At 40.4% G+C, this 23644-nt stretch overlaps 1 long non-coding RNA gene across 11 annotated transcripts; it reads right to left on the reverse strand.

Moving 5' to 3' along the window:
* Nucleotides 1-2546: 2546 nt before the first annotated feature.
* LOC147754683 (uncharacterized) lies at nucleotides 2547-23565 on the reverse strand. 11 transcript variants are annotated; one of them, XR_015317486.1, is made up of 6 exons: nucleotides 20333-22627; nucleotides 8472-12566; nucleotides 7883-8279; nucleotides 6689-6791; nucleotides 4129-4303; nucleotides 2547-3725 (listed from the first exon to the last, which is right to left on the reverse strand). It is a non-coding gene; the product is annotated as an uncharacterized LOC147754683 (long non-coding RNA). The 11 variants fall into 11 exon arrangements; XR_015317482.1 differs by lacking the exons at nucleotides 8472-12566; nucleotides 20333-22627 and adding an exon at nucleotides 7136-7214 and having other exon boundaries at nucleotides 7883-8015; XR_015317483.1 differs by lacking the exons at nucleotides 8472-12566; nucleotides 20333-22627 and adding an exon at nucleotides 7136-7214 and having other exon boundaries at nucleotides 6685-6791; nucleotides 7883-8015.
* Between the last annotated feature and the right edge of the window lie 79 nt (nucleotides 23566-23644).

The raw sequence follows: 23644 nt of genomic DNA on the forward strand, positions 1-23644 counted from the left end.
ATGTATATAAGGGTTCGTAATACGTATTTCAGTTTGTCGATTAAAACGAAGTGACAAAACGCAGAAATTACTATCGATTTCAGCTTTACTAGGTGAAGTTCGATGGTGGCACTAAAAAAAAAACATGACAATAAGAGTAGATAACAAGGAGAGGCTAGCGCATACGCGGACCTTCGAAACAATTCCATAATTTGCCACCAACTACGTCAACCGTTCAGAAACAGAGATCTCTTTAACTTCTTAGTACAACTTACATAGTCAATGTTACGCTAGATGAAGCATTGAGGACGATTCTTCTGATTTATGTACCATTGACAAGGAAAAATTTCCCAAACAACTGACCTACCACAACAGGCCATACAACGAACCAGCGTGTTTCCGCATGAAGCATTCGAGCAACACGATTATTTAAAATATCGATGAATTACGAAATGCAGCAAAGTCAACCAATAGATCCATTTGTAACAAACAGAAAGAAAGGCTCGACGGTGAACTTATGTTTTTCTTGAAAAATGTTACATAATTCATTAGAGTGGGGTAGAAAGCGGCCCAGAAGGCTGATCAAATGAACCAACTAAAAGACGATACATATCGCGACTTAGCTTGAGATACCCGAACGGCCATATGTCTTCCAAGACCGGCGTCCAAGGAAGCGGCGGAAATATACTTTTATATATGTTAGAAATCAAAAACAAAATTGTCACCAGAATGGGGTGGTGTAATTTTTCCGCAAAATAGTACCTTCTCCCTGCAATTGGGTAGACCATACACTAGCCGTAAGGCAAATAACGGAACGAGAACAAGTTCAAGATGATTTAATAGTACCACATCGCTGCTTAAGAGGGCATGCAAAGATGAGATATTACATTTAATAATTAACACGGAAAATCTTATTTGGGATGCTTTTTTTAGCTAACGGAAAAAGCTAAGTATTACGCTAAATTTACAATGGGTATAGATAACGTTCGAACAAAAACAAAAATCAACCCAGATCATTTACCAGGCCAACGAAATACATATATATATCAAGCCTATATTAAACCTGTAGGTATTCTATTATCAACGGCAACTGGTGGGAAAGTCTAGCTCTAAAAGTGAACATCCAATATCGTCATCATGTAAGTAGAGTAAATGATGATAAAGCATCATTACATACTGTTACAGCCGTTTTAGTCGGAAGACTGTATTATTCATCCCGTTATGTATTAGTAAATGGGGCTCGCTTCTCGGCATACGGGAAAACGAGCTCGGTACTATATATATATATGCTATTGAAAATACGTAATACGTCCTGTGGCAGTTTGTGCCAATATTACGTATAACGTATTAAATTGTTCGGTATGAAATATGATAAAGATTCATCTCATATTGCAGTATGACGTTGTTACATGACGGCTCGACATTTGACGACACGCTTTTTTTAGGTAGTATATTTTTGTGCCTCTTAAAATTGGGGCCGTTCACCCGAATCACGTCTTATGGGTTTCAAGCGAATAAGCTGTAGTGAATCACAAAAAAATCAACAAAGGTTTTTTGTGGTACTTTTAGATCTAGTGATAGTACCAACTAAGCAAACATGATGCTATGAGGGCTTTTTTATGGTCTTACTAAAAGTATGCAATATATTCGAAGGGATCCCCGGTTAATTTTTGAAGTCCCATAATACTTTTTAGTACACTCCTGTGGAATACGGCGAACATTCAAGAAACGCCGTAGCATCGCGTTTTTGATCCATGTAACATTCGAATTTGTAAAAATTATTCTGTATCGCTGTCAAAAGCGTTAGACGCCATTCAAAGCACCTGACGAGCCTGTGATGAAGTTGTATCTTCGAAAGAAACTGACAGTTATCGTATCTCAGACAATGCAGCAGGGGTTTGAACGACGTCTCAGTATTCCTAAGGAAACTTATTACGGTATCGAGCAAACCCGCTGGACTTCTAGAAATCCTCGTAAATACTGTCGACCAGAAAGTATTGAAAAACTATTGATTTAGGCATCATTTAAACACAAAAAAAATCGGCTCATACATTCGGTGCATCTGAAGTACTGATATCAGGAGACTGTGATAGTTCGATTAAACCTTTAACACCTTCAAGCCATTAAACCTTTGAAAAACGTCTTCTTTTCTCATATATCGAATACACCTATGAATAATATCATACATATACTTAACTCATAAGGAAGACTTCTGAATTTCCCAGGAAGTCAATGGTCTTATATACAATATATTTTTAAGTAAATGTCGTTCCCTTAAGTTGTGAACAGTCTGGCTGTGGGTCAATTTGAATTAGATCTAGTTCTTTGGCTCGGAAGTTGAGAGGCAACCTAATGATTTTATTTTAGGTTGTCTTGGCAATGAAAAACATATTTATCACGCATTATAGTAAGTTTTAACTTACGAACGACACTTTTAATCAGATGATGTATTAATAAAGCTAGTGACACTATTCAGGACCATCTAATATTCCATTTTGAACTGAGTACATTGAAATAAAATTAGGGTTTTTTTTAAAAGGCCTTCGGTTACTCAAAAAATACTGCGGTTTAGACAGGTTCAAAGGCTGATTGTATTCATTTCTAAGATTCCAAAATATTGTTATAGTGGTACGCCTAGGACAAGGAAATGAGACGTAAGGTTTATGTCAACCCCTTATTTAGTAAGCCTACTCTATACGCAAGGATTTTACGAGTCAGTGTATACGGAAGAAAAAGCGCTGTCTTAAAGACGTCTTCTAACTGTAATTTCGGATCGAACAATTCGGGAATCTTGTCCGCATTATTTCTAGTTGTCAGATGTTCTAGTTTCAAATCTAGTTCGATGTTGATTGTACCCTTTGCGTAGAATATACAGTTTCTAACTGTTCAATAAATGTATTACTACCATAAAGGTAAAGGCGAAAGGAAAATGAAGTCGCCTAGCAATGCTTAGAAGTGAAAATGTCCGAACTTGTTTTTAAATGCTGCTCAGTATTATGGTGATCAGGATCCGCAATTCTGATGACTGCGTTCTTTGGCATAATTTCGATTTTTGGCATAAAATCCATGTTTCGTATAGTACAGCGATCGTCTTGCGAATAGGAGCGCTGTAGGAAATATGTCCTATAAACTCGCATGCATGCTAGAGATAAGCGACCGTAGTACGTATTTTCAATAAGAACCTGTCAGGCTGTTTCTGCTCTGCTGAGGTAAATGTTTCAATTGAGGTCGCAGTGTTGTAGTGTATTAAAGTGCTGACAAACATGCGTGATGAATTAGAATAACTTAACGACTCGAAAAGGCACTCCAGTTGGTTGACGGTCATGAATACAGGAGTCTAGAGATACGATCGGATTATATAGCGCCAATGACGTTTCGTTGTATTAGTTTAAGGTAAGATTTTTGAAGAACATATAACAGTATATCTACATGTACACTCTCGTCTCCCTATTGGCTTTAATCGAGCCACTTTCGTCCGCAGCTGTTCGTGTATGTGTCCGTAACGACGGTGGCCGACGGTGCGGCTTTTTCGAACCAAATGGTTCCTTTCTCCATTCGATCCATCACCGGATTTGAGATTAAACTTCCTTCTAGCGAAATCCTTTGTCCCATATGGTACGTCTACCCGTCGCCTTCACAATGCTGTGTGAGAGAGGGCCGTGTTTGGCGTCATGCTGACGAGCTGGTTCTCCGCTGGATTCCTGCAGCAGTAAAGTTTCTTTGCATCGATTTTGTTTTTCCTTAACCTATGTCAAACAGAGGAAAATGAGAAAACGATGAACTCGTTCGAAGAGCCGTTCGACGAGCGAGAAAAAATCATTTGCTCTACACGGTTAATTCCTGGGTCAAAACACTCGGTGGCGTAGAAAAAAGCAGATCCTTTTAGAGACTCCTAAGCAAAAGAATAATCATCAATACCGGCTAAATTATCCATAAAATATACTCTTAGTTTTATAGATTCAAAGGAATAATTTGTTCGTTTACGAAACGCCTTAAGGATTTGTACACACGACACAGGCCTCAGAAACGCGTATTCACGTACGCTCTACATACTGGTTACGGTAAAGGCTAATGGTCAAATTGTGTGTATATGCGAATTGCAACTTAACTGGTCCGAGCTGATTGTTTCGTGGGATTGAACTTACGTACATGCCATATTATTAGTTTCACAGGATACTTAGATATTTGGCCCGGTCGAGTGTTACGGTCTTCTCCATGTCACGAAAAACATTTAATACGGAAAGGTACCGATATATCGGAAGTAGAATGTCGACAACGACGGTGCTTATAGTCGTATAGAAACGGGTGTGTGGCTCCGTAAGCTCTGAAAGGATATCATGAGTAGGGTAGTGCCGAAAGTGGATTTTGCATGCGAACGACGTTGTCCTTATTGAACTACCCGCGAATAAAATATGACGTGAACCAATGGAACATGTCCACCGCATATGAGAAAGGTGTTTCCCAGCACAAATCGGACTCAGGCGTTTGTTATTGCTAATTTTGACTAACTTTTACATTATACGGAGGAGCTCGTAGAGACCTTACTGAGAAAATTGTTTTGTCGTGTTCAAAACTAACTGAGCACAATACTTATGCGTTTTGTTTGCGACACGAAATCGTTATTTTTTTAATTTTTGTTTTTGGATAAATTTGCTTACGTTATGCTAAAATGTCCAACCTGTAACCTTGGAAATTTCGCGGCATGGCAAATCTTTTGTGGCGGGGATGCCACCTGTTCTCAATCACCTTATAAGAAGGTCTTACGCAAGCTTCCACAACGTATTAAGCAGTAGTTTTAAAGAACATGGTGCACGTCGATTGCTAGCTTTTATTAGTGGGGTAGGACGATGCAGATAATGGTGCATTGTAGTTTGAAGACGCCTACAAGACCCATCTGGAACGAGCGATACTGTTTCGTGTACCTAATAATTATTTTTGAATGTTTCCATAAATCATATATCGAATCCAACATATTACAGGTTTCGTTCGCTAAAAAGCACAGCCCATATCAGAGAAGGTTGGAAAGCTTAAATTATACCAGAGAGAGAGACGACCTTTGGTACATCGGGTCCAAATTGGATATTTTTTATTGGAATTAATATAAATATCATTCATATTATTCTAGTGTTAGGTCCCAGTTGCTTTCGTGAAAGATGGGATAAGATGTTGTTATAGATCTATTTTACATTATATATACCTCAGAACCTGCACCATAGAGTTAATGTTGGCCCAATCAAAGTGGACTTCATAGCTGTCATGTCTGCGCCCTTGACCCTTGGAGTCGATAATATTTAGTAGCGTAGTGCTAACTATATAGACACGTACGCAGGAGAAAAGAAAGCCGATCCCTCCTTAGTCAACGTGTACAGACGTCTAAAGATGCGTATACGTATCCGCGGAAATGCTGTTTGTGGCTTATAAGTTTTTCTAATATTGTGGCTAATCGTCGGCCTGTTAATCATTTTTAATACCAGAAAAAGGACCAGTTCTTTCTGCAAGAACGGTGCGTCGTTTTAAGCAAATATCCAGTGTGCTTTACGCGAGGCAAGATTTCTAAGAGACAAAGTAGTTGATACTCAATAGAATTTAAAGTTAAAAGCTCGACAAAAATGACCAAAACACTATTTTTGATAGATGTGGGTGTTTTATACAGAAGCTAAAAGCTCTGTTGAATAGCAAAATATCAATCGCCAATAGGGTCGTCTAAATAAGGTCCAAGGGCTGGTCTCTTTGAGAATTCCCCCGTCTTTACGTAGGTTTGTATTTGGTCGAAGTTTTGAGCACTTGCATTTTTGGGATGTTTAATTTGTTAGCTGCCCAAATTTAACTACGTTGGTTTTTTTGTATACTTTGCAATATCGCTTTACGTACGGTTACTATCTGTGGGTTAAAGAAGGCATATTTTGAAAATGATTAATACACGACGTTACTCCGAATCAAACGTACGAGCCGAATAAATAACGGTTATATCCAGTCAAGGAGGGCTTCTGGCAGATGCGAAAAATTTCGTTGAAAGACTTATTCTCGTTTAGAAGCTGTGTTAGAAATAACTTCCGGAGGAACAACAAGTTCGGACGTTGTACATATTGCGTCGTTAATATTTATACTCGTTATACAAACGTATTGGATACCCTGGTCAGCAAAGTTGACAAGAGAGGTAGTATTCATAGTATCAGTTTATCTAAGTACACTTATGTATTTGGAGTTGCTTTTTTCTACTGCGATTTAGCTCTATCATGATTTGACCTGCACTATCAACAAACCCACGTCTGAAGAATCTTTTTGAGGAGTACAAGAGTTTACATTGAACCATAGTCAAATAAGCCCAATGCTAGCCCTTCACAAAATTCGAAAATAGGTAGATGAATGATAATAGTTGTAATATTTTGCATATAGATAATATATATATATATATATATTATATATATGCAAAATAACGTTGCATTCTAAGATAAATATTTTCTTGATTCACTTGGATTAGTTTGCGACTATCCAAAGATGAACTTAGTATGTCACAAATAATACCAATGAATCTCCTCGGTACAGAAGGACGTGTCGTAGTTTATAGGCGAAGCCTATAATTATAAACTATGAAAAATTGTGTAAAATGTGCAATTTAATAATTTACTCCATTGGTTGCTGTAGTAAGATGTTGTTCCAAAAAAATATCTTGTTTTTAATTAATAAGTCGTCACCGTATTGTACCTACTGAGATCAGCAACGCGTCCTAAAGATCTGTGAACCCTTAGTGCGTTAAGAGCCGTAGTTCATCTTAAAATATACACAAACGCCTTGAGCACTGCTCCAGAACCCTGGAAAAGTAGAGAAACCTTTTCCAATTAAAAAGAAAAATAGCACAAAATATAGAGAAATTCGTATACTGACATGCCGCTACCTTATCTTACTTTTATTGCGCAATGTGTTCTTATCGTATGTTGGCAACTAGTAACTTAGAATATATCGAATAGATCTAGCAACTAGAATAGTTGCTAGGGAGAAGTATCCTCAAAAACATCGTTCCGCCTTGACCACAAATAAGCTCTGATGCAAAAATAATCGCAACGGCTATACATTGAGAATCTATTACTACTGATGGTCAATATTCAAACATTTTACTGTGGACCGGAGAACAACTTATAATTAGCTAACTTCGTACTTTCATTGGCTGGAGTGCATTCGTGTTCGATAATATAATTTCCTTGCGATACTTCATTCTTTTCGGCAGTAGAGGATACCTAAAATTTTACAATCAGCCTTTAATTCATTTCAAAGTAAACATTTATTGATTATGATTCACAACAATTTGACGATCTCTTTGTCACAACATTTGTCACTACTCTTTATCTAAAAAATTTTGTCGTTTTGTAAAAACATCTTCGTATAGCATTAGCAGGTATCTGCTAGAGGTTTTGGAACGTAAATTGCTAAATAGCTTCCTCAAATACGCTAATATGAACTCCCATTAAAGAACTTTTATTTGTATTGGTGTGTTTATTTTTGCTAAAAGATTTCTAGGACTAGACAGGCCACGTAAGCTATTTTTTTTTACTGCAAATCTATAAATTTATCAAAAAAAGGCTGCATGTCGTAAATTGGGATTTCCGTATCGGTGGGCGCCAGAGCTATCAATAATATGACACTGGACAATAGAAATATTTATTTCCCACCCTATCTGAAAGGCTATTTGCTACTCGGTGGTATTTCATCATTTGCACAAGTTCAAAATCGTCAAAATAAATATTATATAAGAGGTATAAATCAACATTGTAAAAAATATTATGAGTTTTCCCAAAATAGTAGTTATTTACTCATTTTACTTCAGTGCTTCTGTTATGTACGGTGATTGTTGAGTGAGAATAATTAGTTATTGCTACAGATTGCAAGCCTGGCGTTCTTTTCTTACTTTCGCTTGTTTTGTTGTTCGAAAGATCTTCGCTGACATTCCGTTTACCTGCCTTCGTCCCCTCCTTGTTTTGCCTCCTTGTATGTCCCCCCGAACATTTTCAGCCCACCTTGACCCTGTCCCATTAAGTACTATCCGCAGCAGTTCTCCACAACGTCCGAAAAACAACAAAGCAAGGGGGAAACAGGAAGAAGTGAGAGGGAAGAAAGGCTAGTGATGCTGCTGGCAGCACCTGAAACGGGAAGGGAAACGACAGCAGCAGTAGTCGGATAACAACGATATGATGGTTACAGGGACGCGACGCATTGGTAGCTTTGCGATGTCCAGCGAGCGAATAGTCGAACAACACAGTGGATTTGGGAAAAGACGTTGGTTGAGCGTGGGAAAGCTACCGATTCTGCAAGTATCCAGACGACAGCTGAGATCAGTATCTGGCCTTTGCAGGTGGGGTTCAGCCAGACTCTACAGTGCAGTAGCTACTGCTGTTGCTGATTGTAAAAATAGACGCCCGTGTGAAGGACACGGAATCAATTCGAACAAAATCTGGCCCTCCGAGGGGTGGAAAGGAATAGGACATGTTTCAACCCACCTACGGCAGCGGCCTGTTTGCCCTCGTTAGCCTTCCTCTGCGATTGTTCTCTTTGGACGCGTCAGGGGTATGGTGGTATTAATAAGATAGGAACGGAGGAAGCTGACGAGGCCGGGACGATTGCAATAGGCAATATGGCAACCGCCATTGTAGCACTTAGTTTAGTCTGAGCGTATATTCCTGGGAAAGGGATCGCTCCAGGGAACAGACTACGGTTACGAAGTGTCGATATAGAACATGAGGTAAGGAAACGGATCCTGTTAGAGTAGTTAACAGGCTAATCTTTGCTCCTGAGACTAATGGCTGAACAAGGAAACGTCACGCCATTTGCACGCCTGTTTTTATACTAAGAAAATTCTGCAGATCCGTCTCAGTGACATCCGGCCAGCTTGAATCATAACACGTTCGATCGTAAGTACAGTGCATGCTCTGCCATTCATTTTAATAATTTGTAACATATACGTTTGTTCTAAAACAGGACGCAACAATAATCGACAATTCGATCTTTACTTTTTTTCCTAATTTTCTTCTACAGGACACCTTAAATAGACCGAGAGTCGATGGTTCTAGTAGTAGTTCACTGGTAGTTCACTGGGTTTGAATGTACAATTCGATAATCGTTGGAATTTTTTGATAGAGGAATAATAGAGTATAGACGGTCGTGGATCTGATGAAATAGTTACATTGGAAAAGTCGAGAGGATTATTTGTCTTGATTCTGATCGATAACAGGTAACTTTATAACAGGTAACGATTACGCACCTATCGACAGATACAACTTTTCTAGTTCTAGTGTCTCAACCTCCGTCCATGTTTATCAGTGGTTATGTTATTGATTTAAGAGTACATATACATCGTGGTAAAAGAGGAACACACAGAAAACAAAATTAGCATACCTTATTCTAATACGGATAATCTGCTGCAAAAAACCTGAATGGCCCAATCTATTCCTTCACACGATATTCGGGAGAAATTGGGACACGATTGTTTTTAAATAAGTAGGTATTTGGATGGAATCCCTTGTGCCATGCCAATGAGAAATATCCTTACGAATGCGTTTATTGAATGTAATCCTTATGCCGTTCCCCACACAGTTTCAATTTAAAGTCCAAACTACTTCCAAATTTTTTTATTTAAAATTTTTTTGAACAGTTTTACTAACTGTATAATAATAAGTATCAGTAAAACGACATCAACACATGCTGACTCGTTCTGAAACAAGAGTTTGCCAGAAACAAAAAAGGGAGATTTGAAACTTCGAGACTTGAAAGCCAAAAATCCAGAAAGCCCACAAATATTAGAGTTAAATTGTTGGACCTATGTTTTGGGCATGGAGCTCTTTTCGCGGAAGAAAAAAATCGAAGAAAGTCCACAAAACAGAACGCCGCGCTCTTAGTCGTTATAAAACGATTGACAAAGTCGAAGATGGGCCCTATCTCGAAAAACCTAGACAATGGTCTTACGCGACGTAGGCCCATTTCTGGGCTCGAGTACGATCAAGATTGTCGTACAGGTGAAGGTCGGGTCTCTCATTGTTCATAAAGCTCCGTATAGAATATCTCACGACTAGAATATGCTCTCCCGCCATTGCTGCTCTTAGCTGCTAAAACTTTAAAACAAGGCGAGTACCGCTGGGAAACTCTAGATGCGACCCTGAAGATTATTAAATAAAGTTCCTTTCCCGCTTCAATCGTCAAATGATCAGACGCTACGTATAAAACACCATTGACGACAAGCTAGGTAAAAAGAGATGCTTTAAATCTAGTAGTATACCGTAAAATATAAAAAGAGGGGAAAAAAAAGGGAAATAAGCCTCTTTTTCCTTTTAAGAAATATTCAGCAGCAGCAAACTTACCAAAAGATACAGAGAGAGGGCATAGAGGGAACCAGAAAAAATGCCGATATTAGTGAGCAAGAATAGCATGGCGGACAGGGCATAATCGGAAATTGGCGATTGGAGGCATTGGGACTGGAAATGGACTAACACGGATAGATGTCTATATCTATCGGTATTAATCCATTTCGATGAGCTTTCGATGGTATATAGCTACTCCCCCTTACCAAATAGATCTCGAGAGTTTTCTAGAGAAGGTAATGCGAAATATAATATGGAGAAAAGCTACGAAAGTTATTTTTACTGGGGACCTCAATTCAAAGGCTACAAGTCGAAAAGGAAATTCAAAATTTCCTTCGCAGGCGATTGCCGAGGAAACTGATTTTAGGGAATAAAGATGACATTGCGGAGGTCAATGTGTAATGTATCAAATGGATGAAACTACAGCTGGTATCAGGGAGGACACCGAGCTCTGTTCGAGTCCCACTTGGTACCACGAAGGTGTTAATAAGAGGGTGGCCTGGACCATCAGGGACCTCATGCGTTAATTCTTTAAAGACGGCCGGTTTTCCGACGCGTGGAAAAAGGCCGCCTGACACTCGTAGCAAAAGGCAGACTAATGGCCTTATCGCCCTGAGCACTACAACAAAAGTCATGGAAAATGTAATCATCAATGTTTCAGAACAGAAATCGAAGACAGACAAGCTTTGTTCGAAGCTTTATGCGCTTTTGGCAAAGGAAAGCCTATTTTCGCAGTTATCAAAGATATTCTGCATAAAACGCATTGAAAAAGAAGAATTTGTGCTCCTGAATTTTTTCGACGCGGCAAATATCTTCAATAGAGAAACTAGTGTCATCATGAAAGCGTGTCACACAAATTTCTCTGCTTTTTACACTCCTCGTACGAAGTGTTCAATTCGGTCTACAACAGGCGGGACATCTTCGTAGGTGCACCTCGAGAATCGGTATTGCGTGGAATTTCGTCCACAATGACGCTTTTCACATACCAGCCCTACCGGAGATAGCTGAACAAAATGTCTATTGACATCGACGATCCAGCGCTGCTGGTCACTGCCCGAGAAGGGAACGTTTTTCGAGGTAGATAAACTTTAACTAGCCTGAATCGAAAAGTGTTTTCTCGAAATTGCACCAGAAAACGGTAACTCCACATATGCAACCGCCAGTGTGTCAAGGAGGAAATCTGTAGTTGGACGAGGGCTCCACCAAAATCAAGAGAAAATTTAGGTTATTTCATCGTAATGCTCTTCACGGGACTCAAGGAGAATGTAAAATATGCAGCAGGGAAAAACTCTGAATCTTGCGAGACCAGTGTTCAGGACAGAAAAGCCATATAAAAGTGCAAAATGCCTACTGAGGATAGTAGAATAAATTTGTTGCACTCTACGCTGTTCCTGACATCGATGGAAACATACGGACTTTTGTCTCCGCACAAAGAGCAGTACCTGTCAGTAATATGCGTATAAGGGATACCCCTCACAGTGTTTCTCGGGTCCGATCAAGGATAGGAACACGCATCCTGGCACCGAGCGTCACTACATGGTAAGACCGGCCATAAAGAAACTCACGTTATCATATTACCCAAATCCTAATCAATCAGATTTAAAAACAAATATATGATAGCTATGTGTGTCCTAATAGTTTTGGGAAGAAGACAAGACTAAGGATGGGATTTTCCGTCGTGCAACAAAGAATGGGACACTTTAAAATTTAGCCCACACTGGGCGGCGGCCAAAGATGTCCTGTTAGAAAGATGTCCTGAAAGACATTTTAAATGTGTATATATATATTAAATGTTAGAGAAATTATGGGTCATCAGCTCGGCTTTCGTCAGCGGTATCATGCGGAAGAAAAGAAGGTAGAATGTAGAAGACGTTGACGAGGTCCTATGCGTGTCCTAAGGCAGGAAGGGAGTGGACAGTACTTCACTAACTCAGCCGACTGCAGGTTTCGAATTAACACTGTGAACTATCTGAGCCTTCGTATTCATATGCTTTAAGCACACTATCTTTTGGAGTATACCTGACAACCAGTGAACGTCTGCAGCGCATTACTTATGCAACTTCTCGAGAAAAAAAAACAAATATGGTTGAAATATTGAATCATTCTGTTGTTTCTTTCAGCAGGACCTCGAGCTAGCTTGCCAGCTGATCCAAAACTAGGCCGGCTCCGCAATTGCTTCACCGCTAGAATTCTTATGGCATCTTTTTTCGTTCCGATGGACTACCCACTGGAATCTGAAATCTAGAAGAAAAGGCAGGTCATACGATATTTCGTCGAGGAAGAGGCATACGAGAAACAACAGAAGAATATATGAATTTGGTTATTTTGAAGAAAACGTGACCATTTGGTATTGCAACATTAAAGAGTTCCGGTATTTTCGACTAAAGTTTCCGGATAGCGCTGGCGACAGTTCTTCACTAACATGAAAATGGTTTCTTAATTAAATTACCGCCGCCTTATCCTCCTTTTCTTTCCTACTACAACATACCCTCGTAGAATTAGTTTATTTGTTAACAGAAAATAAAAATATATCTGAATAGTTCTGCCCTTCACTCACGTAGTTACGTACTATCAAAAATACAGGTAATTTAGTGCAGCTATCCATAGTTCAGCATGGTCCCAAATGATAAACTATATTAAAAATAGATATATGAGTGTGTGGATATTCTGAGAAACGCCAGAAAACTAGGAAATCTAGAAGGTAGTCTTACCTGTCGTTTCATCAGTAAAATAGGGTCTTGCTATATAATCGAGAAAAACGTAACGAGAGCATGTGCTCTCATAAAAACCAGTTACCTACAATTTGCGGCAAATAACAACCACAACGAATGAATTTTGTTACAGAGTAGAATAACACCCAAACCGAACTGCTATATACTCTTTTCTCTTCATTAAAGCAACAGCATCTTCTATGTTTCGCTGCGTTTAACGGCGCCCTAAAAAATCTCTATTAGAAAAAATCCATATGTTTTCTACAGTGTCGCTCATATACGCAACCACAAAGAATAACGACTTTAGCTTAAGCAACAAGCACAGCGCCGCATTTGTTGCCAGTTACTTTTTTACACGGCTAAATTGTCTGCAGCTATTTAGCGGGTTGAAACATTTCGACTATGTAGTATTATACGAAATTTATTAGGCAATCTCATTAAATCCTCGGCTATCTACAGGACGTCCATCCAGGACCCTTACAAAATTAACACTTAATTAGCTTCATAATGAGGGTCACCCAAGAATGAGTTTGGGGACAAAAACATCGTTTCGTGCTAAAATTCAACGCTCTTGTCTTTTGAAAGAGAGAAAAAAAGCAGGAAGCTTTTTTTCTCTCTTTCAAGAAAGAAAAAAAAAGGGAAAGAGAAAACAGCTCGCGAGAACAATTTAATGGGAAGGTTCATACAGTGCAAGGGTTCAAACAGGAAACAAGTTTCCGAAACATCTCTACGGAGACTCTACCCAAGGCGGATTTCGATTAGTAAAAGCCGAGCAAATTTCTGAATAAATACGCGCTTCCATCTATCTTCGATTCAGTTTGTAGAGAATTATTTGTTTACTCATACTTTTTATCTTCGGTGCTTTCGGTACCATTCATAAGACGAATTTCGAAAAATCATGCATTGACCCAACAGGAAACACATTGCTTCAGCACTGCGTTGCCGTAACTGATTGCAATAATGTCTTTGTTGAAAACCAATGCAGATTTCTTTTTTACAACATCCCATAGTCCGGCACAAATAATTTCTACATGTATACTGCACTAATCACGGGCCGTGTTTATTATACTATAGGATGTAATACGTTAGCATCATAGTCATGTGACTAGTTCCGTTACTGTCAAAAAATTACCCATATGGTCAAACAATATGATTGATTGCGACACGTATAAAGCCTGAGTCAAGAAATCATCTGTCGTTCCACAAACCCACGGATTTCCTTTAGTAGGCAAGTTTGTAAGAGAAGGTGGGAAAGCAACATTAAGTTAGACTAATCTAAGTCAGGTCTTCAGTGGTTACCCGTTAGTAACTCAAAGGTCCAGAGCCTGTTTAATACTGAAATAGCCTTTTAATGCTAACCAATATGGGTTCGCCACGGATAAATCAACGGCAACAGAGCTTTCTGCTATAATCCAAGATCGAGCGTCACACCAAAATCACTACAACTTGGACTTGTTTTTTTCACTGAGTTAATTACGATTTAGAAGCTTACTGAACCTTTTTAAGTGGAAGTCGAATCGAATGATTTTTTTAATGTTAAAATTCATGGCATGGGCGAGTATGTCTGTTGGGTACCCCAAAAGCTTTGTTTCGGTTCTCTACTAGTTAGTATATAATTAATGTTTTCCAAACCGGAATTCCGTGTAAGCTATGTCGATTTTTTCAAGCTGCACAGATTCTAAGATGGTGACAATTTTTCATCATAGCAGCACACGGTGGCTATTGTGTATGCACAGTTGTCTGCACAGGATCTGTTGTCACTAAGAGTACAATTAATTGTCTCTGCAAAAAAACAGTAGCGATGCATTCTTATAGACAGCCTTATGGATACCAGTTCATTGATATGAGTTAACCTCGGTGAAATATCTCGATTTTACAGTTACTCTAGAGCTTTGATTCTGATCTCCATTAGAACCAAGTTATTAAATCGACGTCAATTACCATTCTCTTATTTTTGATCGATACCATTAGTAGTAAACCCCGTACTTTATATTAGCCCCCAACAAAACGCTTTGTCGTTTCGAAAGTTATACATGTTTTGCGAAGTTTGCCCGTCGAGCGGCCCCTCAAATACAACTGATCTACATCCATAACCTACATCTGACTACCACTTTCTGGCAGACTCTTATATGATTAAATTACTAGAAAGATTCGACAATATATCACACTGCGGAATACCTATATAAGAACGGACCGAACCTAGAGGCACGGGAAATATATTTTCATGATTAATTGTAAGTTCCGTCATATTTATTTTTTGTATTACTAATTATTACCATTGTTCGAATTGCTAAAATATTCTTAATTTATTCGTAATTTGCTTTCATTAGTAAAGAAGGTAACTTTGAGCATTATTATTATTAGAATCATGGCAGCAACTATGACTGCTGCATTATTACGATGCGATAATCAGTTGCAGCAGTAACGACGGCAGCAGTAAACGACTCTAAAATGCTTTATTTGCTCTCCTTTTTTAGTTTTTGCCTATTTCACTTCTCGTGCTCTTTAGAGACGCTCCACAATCGACAGATGAAGCAGTTCGTTGTAATGCCAACGATTCTGGTCGAGTAAGTAGCAGGACAGTCCTGTCGCAAGCAGGCCGGATGTGCCGCCACAGGACAAGCGAAGCAATGGACAACAAAACGTAAGAGGGACACGATGACTGTCCTCAAAACACACTTTTAACCCCTTTAGGGAATGCCACCGTTGACACCGAGGGGGTCTGTCTATTATTGCCGCCCCAACCGAACAACCAAGCCAACAAAAGCTAACGCGAGGCTATATGTACCGTCGACTAGTCGGCGATACACGGCGTCTTGCGAATGCGAGTCTGGTTTCTACGGGCAGCGGTGCTGTATGTTGACGGTTACGAAAACAGCAACGTAACCTTGCATAAACACAACAATCCAACCCACCAGTCGCCCAGACCAGTCCAACCCAAGCTAGAGTATTCAACCCAGGCATAAACGCTCATCGCCAAAAAAAATTTGTTGGATGGAAGCAAAGCTTTTTCACTCATTCTTGCCTAGATCATTTCAACAAGAACTGATTTTGTCCTGGTAGAGTGAGCTGGCACACATTATCTCCTCGGGAAATAACTATAGGAAGAAATAGGACACACGACAACGAGAAAGGTCAGTAGTGTATGGCAGATGCAGTAATAACAGTACTAATATCGTTACAGCAGAAGGCCGTACTAGCCCTACACAGTTGCGTTGAAACTGTTGTAGGTCAGCCTAATAGCAGCGGTTACGGTAGAATCCCGATGCAGATTTTGGAAGCAGACGACGATATTATATAACATCTGAGGCAACAGTATTTGTAAGATTAGACGACGAAAGGCCAGATCTTCTGCTTTAATCAGGCTCGTGAGTGTACCATCACGTCCACTCGCAATAAGCCTTAACAATATATACAGTGGTAAACAGCGGCTACTGGATCTAAAGAAGGAATCGGACCGGGCGGGTAAAATTCAGATGGCTAGTTGGCTGAGATGGCAGTTGGAGAGCCACCTGAATAATTATCCTGCCTATTCCAGCCTAACGGCAGCAACCATAACAGCAACGGTGTTGGAAAAGATAGCACCAACACCGCAAGCCGTAGTAGCCGGTTCAGCTTCAGCAACAGTGGCATTCGAAGAAAAAGCGACGGAAAGAAAGGAAGTTCAATTCTTTGGACTGACCGGCCTGTATCTATCAGGAGGACAACAGATGACAGCCGATAACCAGACGGCTGGCGGACGGGGATATTGCTCCTTGGCCCATTGCAGTTGCGGCTTTAGGTTAGTTAGTTGATCGGCTACTTTCACGCACACCCTTGCATACATAGATACGCACAGTCACACAACACACATGCACAGGCTTTTTCTCAGCACGGAGTAGGTTGAAGGCTGTTTTTTACTAAAAAAAAAAAAACGCTTAATGGTAGCGAGTGACCTTGCGCCTTTCGTGAACCTTTGACAGGACTTTTTTCATCAGTGCTATCATGTTGTCTCGTCCTACTGATATAGGCGAGTGATCCTGCTCTTCGCATCTAAACCTACTCATCGCTAAAATGTCCGTTAATGGTTCTTTTTGTCTTTGTTTGTCTAAAATACCTTTTATTTAAGGTAATTGAGACTTTTCTTCAGAAAAGCGTCTAGAAAGGCTTTTCCTTTCGGATATCTGTGGTACGAAGATCGATGGCGATATTGACATTTATCCGGCAAATTCAACGTTCGCAGAACGGGTTATTATCAAAGATGGACGAGTTCCAGAAACCGGATGAGTAAATTCAGCGAGAAGCGAGCCTAATGGATCAATGACATCAAGGGGAAGAAACAGAGGTAGAGCAGGTGAAGAAATTCAACGGAACTGGAGAAAACAAGGGGCCACAGTGCTACAGATTAGCCTCAACGACAAAGCAGTAACAACGTTCATAACCTTAAGAGAACAACACACACTGCTTATCTTCTCCTTTGGGGCAAAGATGGGGTGAGGGTTAGTGTCGTGGCCAGTGAACACTACTCATCTCTTTTGAAACAGTGTTTGCTTCTTTTCTTTTCCCTATTAGGAATAGCCTTCACCTTAAGGTACATAGGCTGAAGGACCGCTGTTCGAGGAATATGTTCAAATGCTACGCAAATGCTACCAAGGCACCTAGTGTTTCCTCGTAGTCTGCAATAGGTACCAAGCAACAGCCTCTTTTTTTTTTTTATCATTTCTCTTTTTGGCGCACACTACGCTCAACAATAGGCGAACTTGTGATACACCCCACTATCTACTGTACTACGACAGATACTATTATTGTCCTATCTTGAAGAAACATAATAAAAACCTATAGACGCATGCGCACAAAGATATGCTCACTCATTTGTTCGCAGAGCCAGGGCAATACAGTATACGCTTATTTAGTTGTAGCGAGGTAAGTTCTAAATAACACTGTTTGACCGGTTGAATTTCTACTGCTCTTGTCGTGAGGCGCTCAAGTTGTAGTATGGCTTTTTTGATGTTATCATCTGCTTTTAGAGGCTCCCTCCAGCGTAGCTGAATTTCTGTAGCTGCGTAGTAATCCATAATAGCGTCCGCAGTCGGGTACTCTCATGTGCACAATTGCGGCACGATCGCGGATGATGACCATTTGTTCTAATATGAAAGCAGATAGCTGGCTCGCAGCCATTCCATTTTTAGCTAGGGACTTATAACCCATTTTCGTTTCGAATTTATCTCTAGTGGTCAAGGTCCCGAGTTAAGTGTGGCCGTGTTTTTCATCTTGATCTTATCCACTTATAATAAGCTGCGTAGTAGGCGTGCATCGTTTAGCGTTTACTTTGATGCCAAATTACGCCTAAATATTTTCCAATGTATAACAAAATGTAGACGTTTTTCTTTGTTTTTTTTTTTTTTTTATTAGAGAATGTGCCATTGCAGTGATTCTGTCTGTGTATATCGCAGAAACGAGGGAATAGTTCACAATTTTTCGTCGCAACCATATTGGATGGCAAAATTGAAAACTCACTTCCCAGATTACTTTGTAACCCTGAAGAAGTTTATCGAGTAACACTATTGAATACTTAGTATTAACATGATATTCAGCAGCGTAAAGAGACATTTAGGATAAGTGTTCATTTATCATAAGTAGCTACTTTATCTCCCCACCCTTTTATCGTTCCATCGCTGTTTGGCACGCCAGAAAATAGAAATCTCTCGCACTGTACAAAACGGCACGTTGGCTGCTGGTCTGCGGCGACTTCTTACAACGCCAAAATACCCTGTCAATAATTTTGTCAACGCTTCCGCTGCTCGTCCAGTTAGTTTGCCAATATTCCCATTGTTGCTTTAATAAGCTCCCAAAAGACCACTGAACTCCTTTACATTGCTACGGTTACTGCCGTCTATGCTGTATTTAGCGTAGCTCGATCGAATAGGTTCCTTATGCCGCGAAAACGAGAGATTATGTAAGAGGCAATGGAAGATTCGTGGAACGTCTCAGAATGTAACTATGCTCCAACACCTTCTATCCCTTTAGATCCAGGTGTATCTTTCACTTCGGCAAGACCTCTTCAAATCTAAGCGAAGCTGATTTAAGTTGCATCCAACGTGCTTTGATCACCATCTAACGCTACTGCTCCTGATGTACCTTAAATTAGTAGCCAAATCTTAAGCAGCAACCCATCATGCGTTATGACGCCACTTTTCCTTCCCTATAACGAGCACACGATACTACAACTTTCTTTGACTATACCCGCAACTCTAAACTAGTTTTTCGCTGCTTATTATACGTAACCCCAGCAAAACTAGCAAGAACCTATTTCTGAAAACGGTATCGGCATCTGCATCGGTATCAAATAAGCTTCTCTGTGCATTTAAAACTCTTAATTTTTAGAAGGTGTGCATGACCAAGTGCAGACTTTCCATCTCTCTCAGATTTTAGATGGAACCGCACAGTGTGCACGTACATCATACCCAAATTCGCGTCTAAATCCTTTAAAACGGCACAACTCTGTATGAATACGGATCTTTTTAAAAGATTGTACGAGGCATGTACGGAGAATGCAGAACTATGACCCCGGTAGTTTTCGGGCGGTCTTTTTGCTCCACACTAACTATCAGTAAGCTAACACGGCCGTACGGTACTACAGCGGCTCGTAGACAGTAGCACATATACACACGCACAGGAGACGATTAGCAAGCGTGGAGCAAGTATGTCATTATGGTAGATATCCACACGGTCGAATTCGGCAGAGGTAGCGAAGCTTCATTAGAACCCACAAGAGTTTATAGCTCTTCTTATACAGCTGCTTTTAAAACCTAGCCACTCTATTTTGCATCATGAGGGTTAGCCACCTCAAGAAATGAGCGAAGATTCTCGGTGACAGAGATATAACTTCACAGCTTAAAGCCAGTCGTATTGTAGAAGCTCCGACATAGTTACTCAAGTGCCGCCTTCAGAAAGTAATGCATTGTCACTTTGTGATGTACTGACATTTGTTTTGGCTTTCTGAGCACCAACAAAAGCTGCGTTACTTTACTTCTAAAGATACAAGTTATAAATATAAATCTGGCAAGTCATTTGCATTCGATGTTCGTTTTCTTATATATAGATATATATATATGTCACACCCTAATGCGCATTTTATCAGTGGATGCCTCGTCATCGCTTACTGTGGACAAAAGACGGTTTTTGAGATTCTTAGCTGTCATTTTGCTCAATGTTCTGTCGTTGTAACGCCATTTTTCTTAGCTAACATTATCTAGTCAATTCGTTGTGTGCTCTAATTTACGTTTGAAAATAACCCTTTATGTTTGTGCTGCTTACGTTTCTCGCTGTCTGTTGTCAATCAGTTAACTTTTACGCACTGTAGCAACAACTGGACGACAGCTAATCCCGGGTATCGATCGTCGCTTCTTGCTGAATGGTTCCATCTAAAAGAGGCCGACAGAGTCAAAGTTGGCATAGCAAAAGGAAACAAAGTGGCGACGGAAGCGCCGCTGGCGTTGAACCGCTAAGCAACACAGGCAGGCTTATAGATTTTGCTGTGTTTACAGTCCCTTACGCTCAGGAAAGGGGAATGAATGTTCCCCGACCTAGTATGTGCATGTATATCTATTATGCGAAAATAGCGCTGGGAAAGTGAAATGGGTCAGCCCTATAAAAAAAAAATCACTAACTCACAGGGAGGGGGCCATCATGCGCTGAATTATCTGCCAACTCGAACGGATTGTAACAGCAATAGCAAAAAAAAAATACTGTATTTGTTTAAAGCCACGAAATTAATGAAATATGCTATCCTACACCCTTAAACATGTGAGACTTTACACATTAGCGTATATTTCGTGTAAATCAACCATCCCTAGAACGACTCTAGCGATTCTTAATAGATCTGGCGTATACGTTTGGATTGAAAAATTGGGCACTGTTGTGAGAATAACTTGGTCTCCAACGGTAGCCAATGCTTAGCCAGTGTTGTTGCCTTACTAGACAAAATACTAGCAGTTATATATTAGACTAGCTATTTTTTGTGCTTTTCTCTAAAGTTTACTGAGCGATTTGCCTTTTCCATAGATAAGACCCTGGAGCACCCTTTTAGTCACCTTATTGTGGAATCCTTCTGACCTTGCCTTAAAAATAAGTAAACAGCAGCATTCTTGTTGCTATCACCGAGACGACTGACTTTAAATGTATATCTTTTTCTGACGATGGAGAGGCACTCTGTCGACAAACAGCTTCGCACATTACTCATTGGGACGCGTTCTCATGTGGATGTTGCGGCCGATAGTAACCTGGACCGCCATTTATACCTTAGCTTCACATCGCAAAAAAAGACTAATTACCTTTGTAGCACCTCCGTTTCGAGTTCTACGTCCGGCGTCGCTGTTAGGCGTTCAGATAGACGGCTGGCTGGCTCCTAGCAAAAAACAAAGTTTGTCTATGTCCGGCCTCGAACCTAGACCATAACGTGTCCCAAAAATTAGCAAGCAACGACGTACCCCTCTAAACTACCACGCGTAAAATTAACGTGTTAGGTAGCTCGGTCGCGTTCGTGCAACAATAAAATGAAATGTCATAGTGTTACACTTTTACTACTTGCTATCGCCCAATGAAGGTATCATAGGTTGAAGACTTTCTAGACAAAAAGGAAGACTGTGAAGTAAAATGTAATTTCTACAGGTATTCAATGATTTTGGTTACTGTTTGGAATTTTTGTGGCCGCTTGATGACTCGGATCTCAGAACTTAAATCTCTTATTATTTAATGAACTTTTGACCAACGTGTGCATCATTTGCGATTTCTAGTTCCAGCATTGCGTTACGTTTGTGATGTCATAGCGTTTTCATTTCCATGAAAGGTTGTTGCCTGCCCCGGAAGTACGCTCGCGCCATTATTACAAGACTAGCGTATTCATACTAAATATTCGATTTAATCTAAATTTGAGCAACATGTTCGTACACGTAATGCCGCTCGTCATCCTTTAGAACACTATTACGGCACTGTTCTCGCTGACAGAGCTACAAAAAGGCCTGTTGAGTGCGTTTTGAAGCGGAGCGGTTTGCCCATTTAGGCACTCACTTTGCTGCTATCGTGGGAACGACCGGCGTCCGTAGTTGTCGGCCTTCTATATACACCGGTTACATTTAATAGTGCAATGGCGTTTACGAGCTGCAGTCCACCGTGCGAGTGTCTGCGATGGGACCCTTGCAATAGTCTCAATCCACTACTATCGCTAACGGTGTCACTGCTGCCACGGCCGCAGCCCTATTGTACCCATCTAGGGCCTAAAGAGGTCTAAGAACAGCGTAAACTGTCTCTAGTGCACGTATTTATTACTCCATTTGTTTGGCGGTGACCATCTACTAGGACATTACTGCGGTAAAACGACCGACTGTGCTCCAATCAATCCCTAATCAGTGTAAACAATATGCGAGCTCAATCGTATCTCTGGTATACGCCATGCCAATGAAAAATTTTGGCAAGAGATTGCTTAATTGCAGATCGTTACCGTGGCGTACCCCGCAAGGCTGTAGTGGTTCGTCTGACCTAGCACCCCTAAAAAAACCGTTTTTCCTCGACAGAGGCGGGTAACATCCGAAAGTGTACGGTCAAAGGTAAAGCACGTCTCATCCATTAAGAAAAATATAACCACGTATGGTAAATGTTTCCACGTTACCTCCTGCTCTATAGCCGCGGCACGGAAACGAGGCACGCAAAAGGGAGAAGCCAGCTCGTAAACTATATCAGGAAAGAGACCAAACTGCAGTGCGCGTTATTGCTTGGCTTTCAGTTGGCTCTGCGATTTTGCTTCGGCGTCTTCTCCTCGTTAACACCTTCATTTTCCACCTCATCTTTCTTCTAGGAGCCTTATCTCAGGCCCAACGCTATTTTCCAATTCTGCCGCCCGCTCTCGCTGCCGTTCCGAAATATAACAGATCACTCGAATCCGCTGGATGTGCCTGCCACGTTCTATTTTTGATTGCAATCGGATGTGTACAGGTACTTGTTTCGTACGATACGATGGCACGATAATGAAGAACAGCACTTTACTAATACTACCCGTAACTAAATATACAGTACAATATAGAATGGGTAGGAGATAATCGACGACGTTTGCTAATTCATATTTCCTCTCTTCAAACTATAATGCGCCTGACGAAGCCACAAGAGTAGATTTCTGCCTTAACTCGTTATTTTTTATTTGCCTAGAAAACACAGTTTGCACAGTTCTCTAATTGAAGCAGATTCTTTTCTTCATACACAAATGAGACCACTGTCTTTAGACGTAGGACCCTGTCGTTAGACTGGCTATTGCATACTATAGCAGCCTAAATTGTTTAAACGAGTTTTACGTTCGGCACTGCCTTAGGTGCGTATTGTTTCAGACTGGCTCTCAGCATAAACAAATTTCGAAACCGGCCTACCTCGCAAAATCCATGAGTTTAATAAGCAAGCACGCTACTACTGCAGCAACACAGGAGCAGTCCATAGCAGCAGTCTGGCGGATACTTGGAAAGACTACGTTCGCCCACGCCTATTCTCTTCCTATCCGTAATCTATCGGTGGCAACATTAGAAAGTTGTCCTGCTAGGAACAATTAGATGAGCCTGCCTGTGTTTTCGTCAAGCTGCGACGTCA

This window comes from Varroa destructor, unplaced genomic scaffold, assembly GCF_002443255.2.
Source record: "Varroa destructor unplaced genomic scaffold, Vdes_3.0 BEIS01000007.1, whole genome shotgun sequence".
Taxonomy (NCBI): domain Eukaryota; kingdom Metazoa; phylum Arthropoda; class Arachnida; order Mesostigmata; family Varroidae; genus Varroa; species Varroa destructor.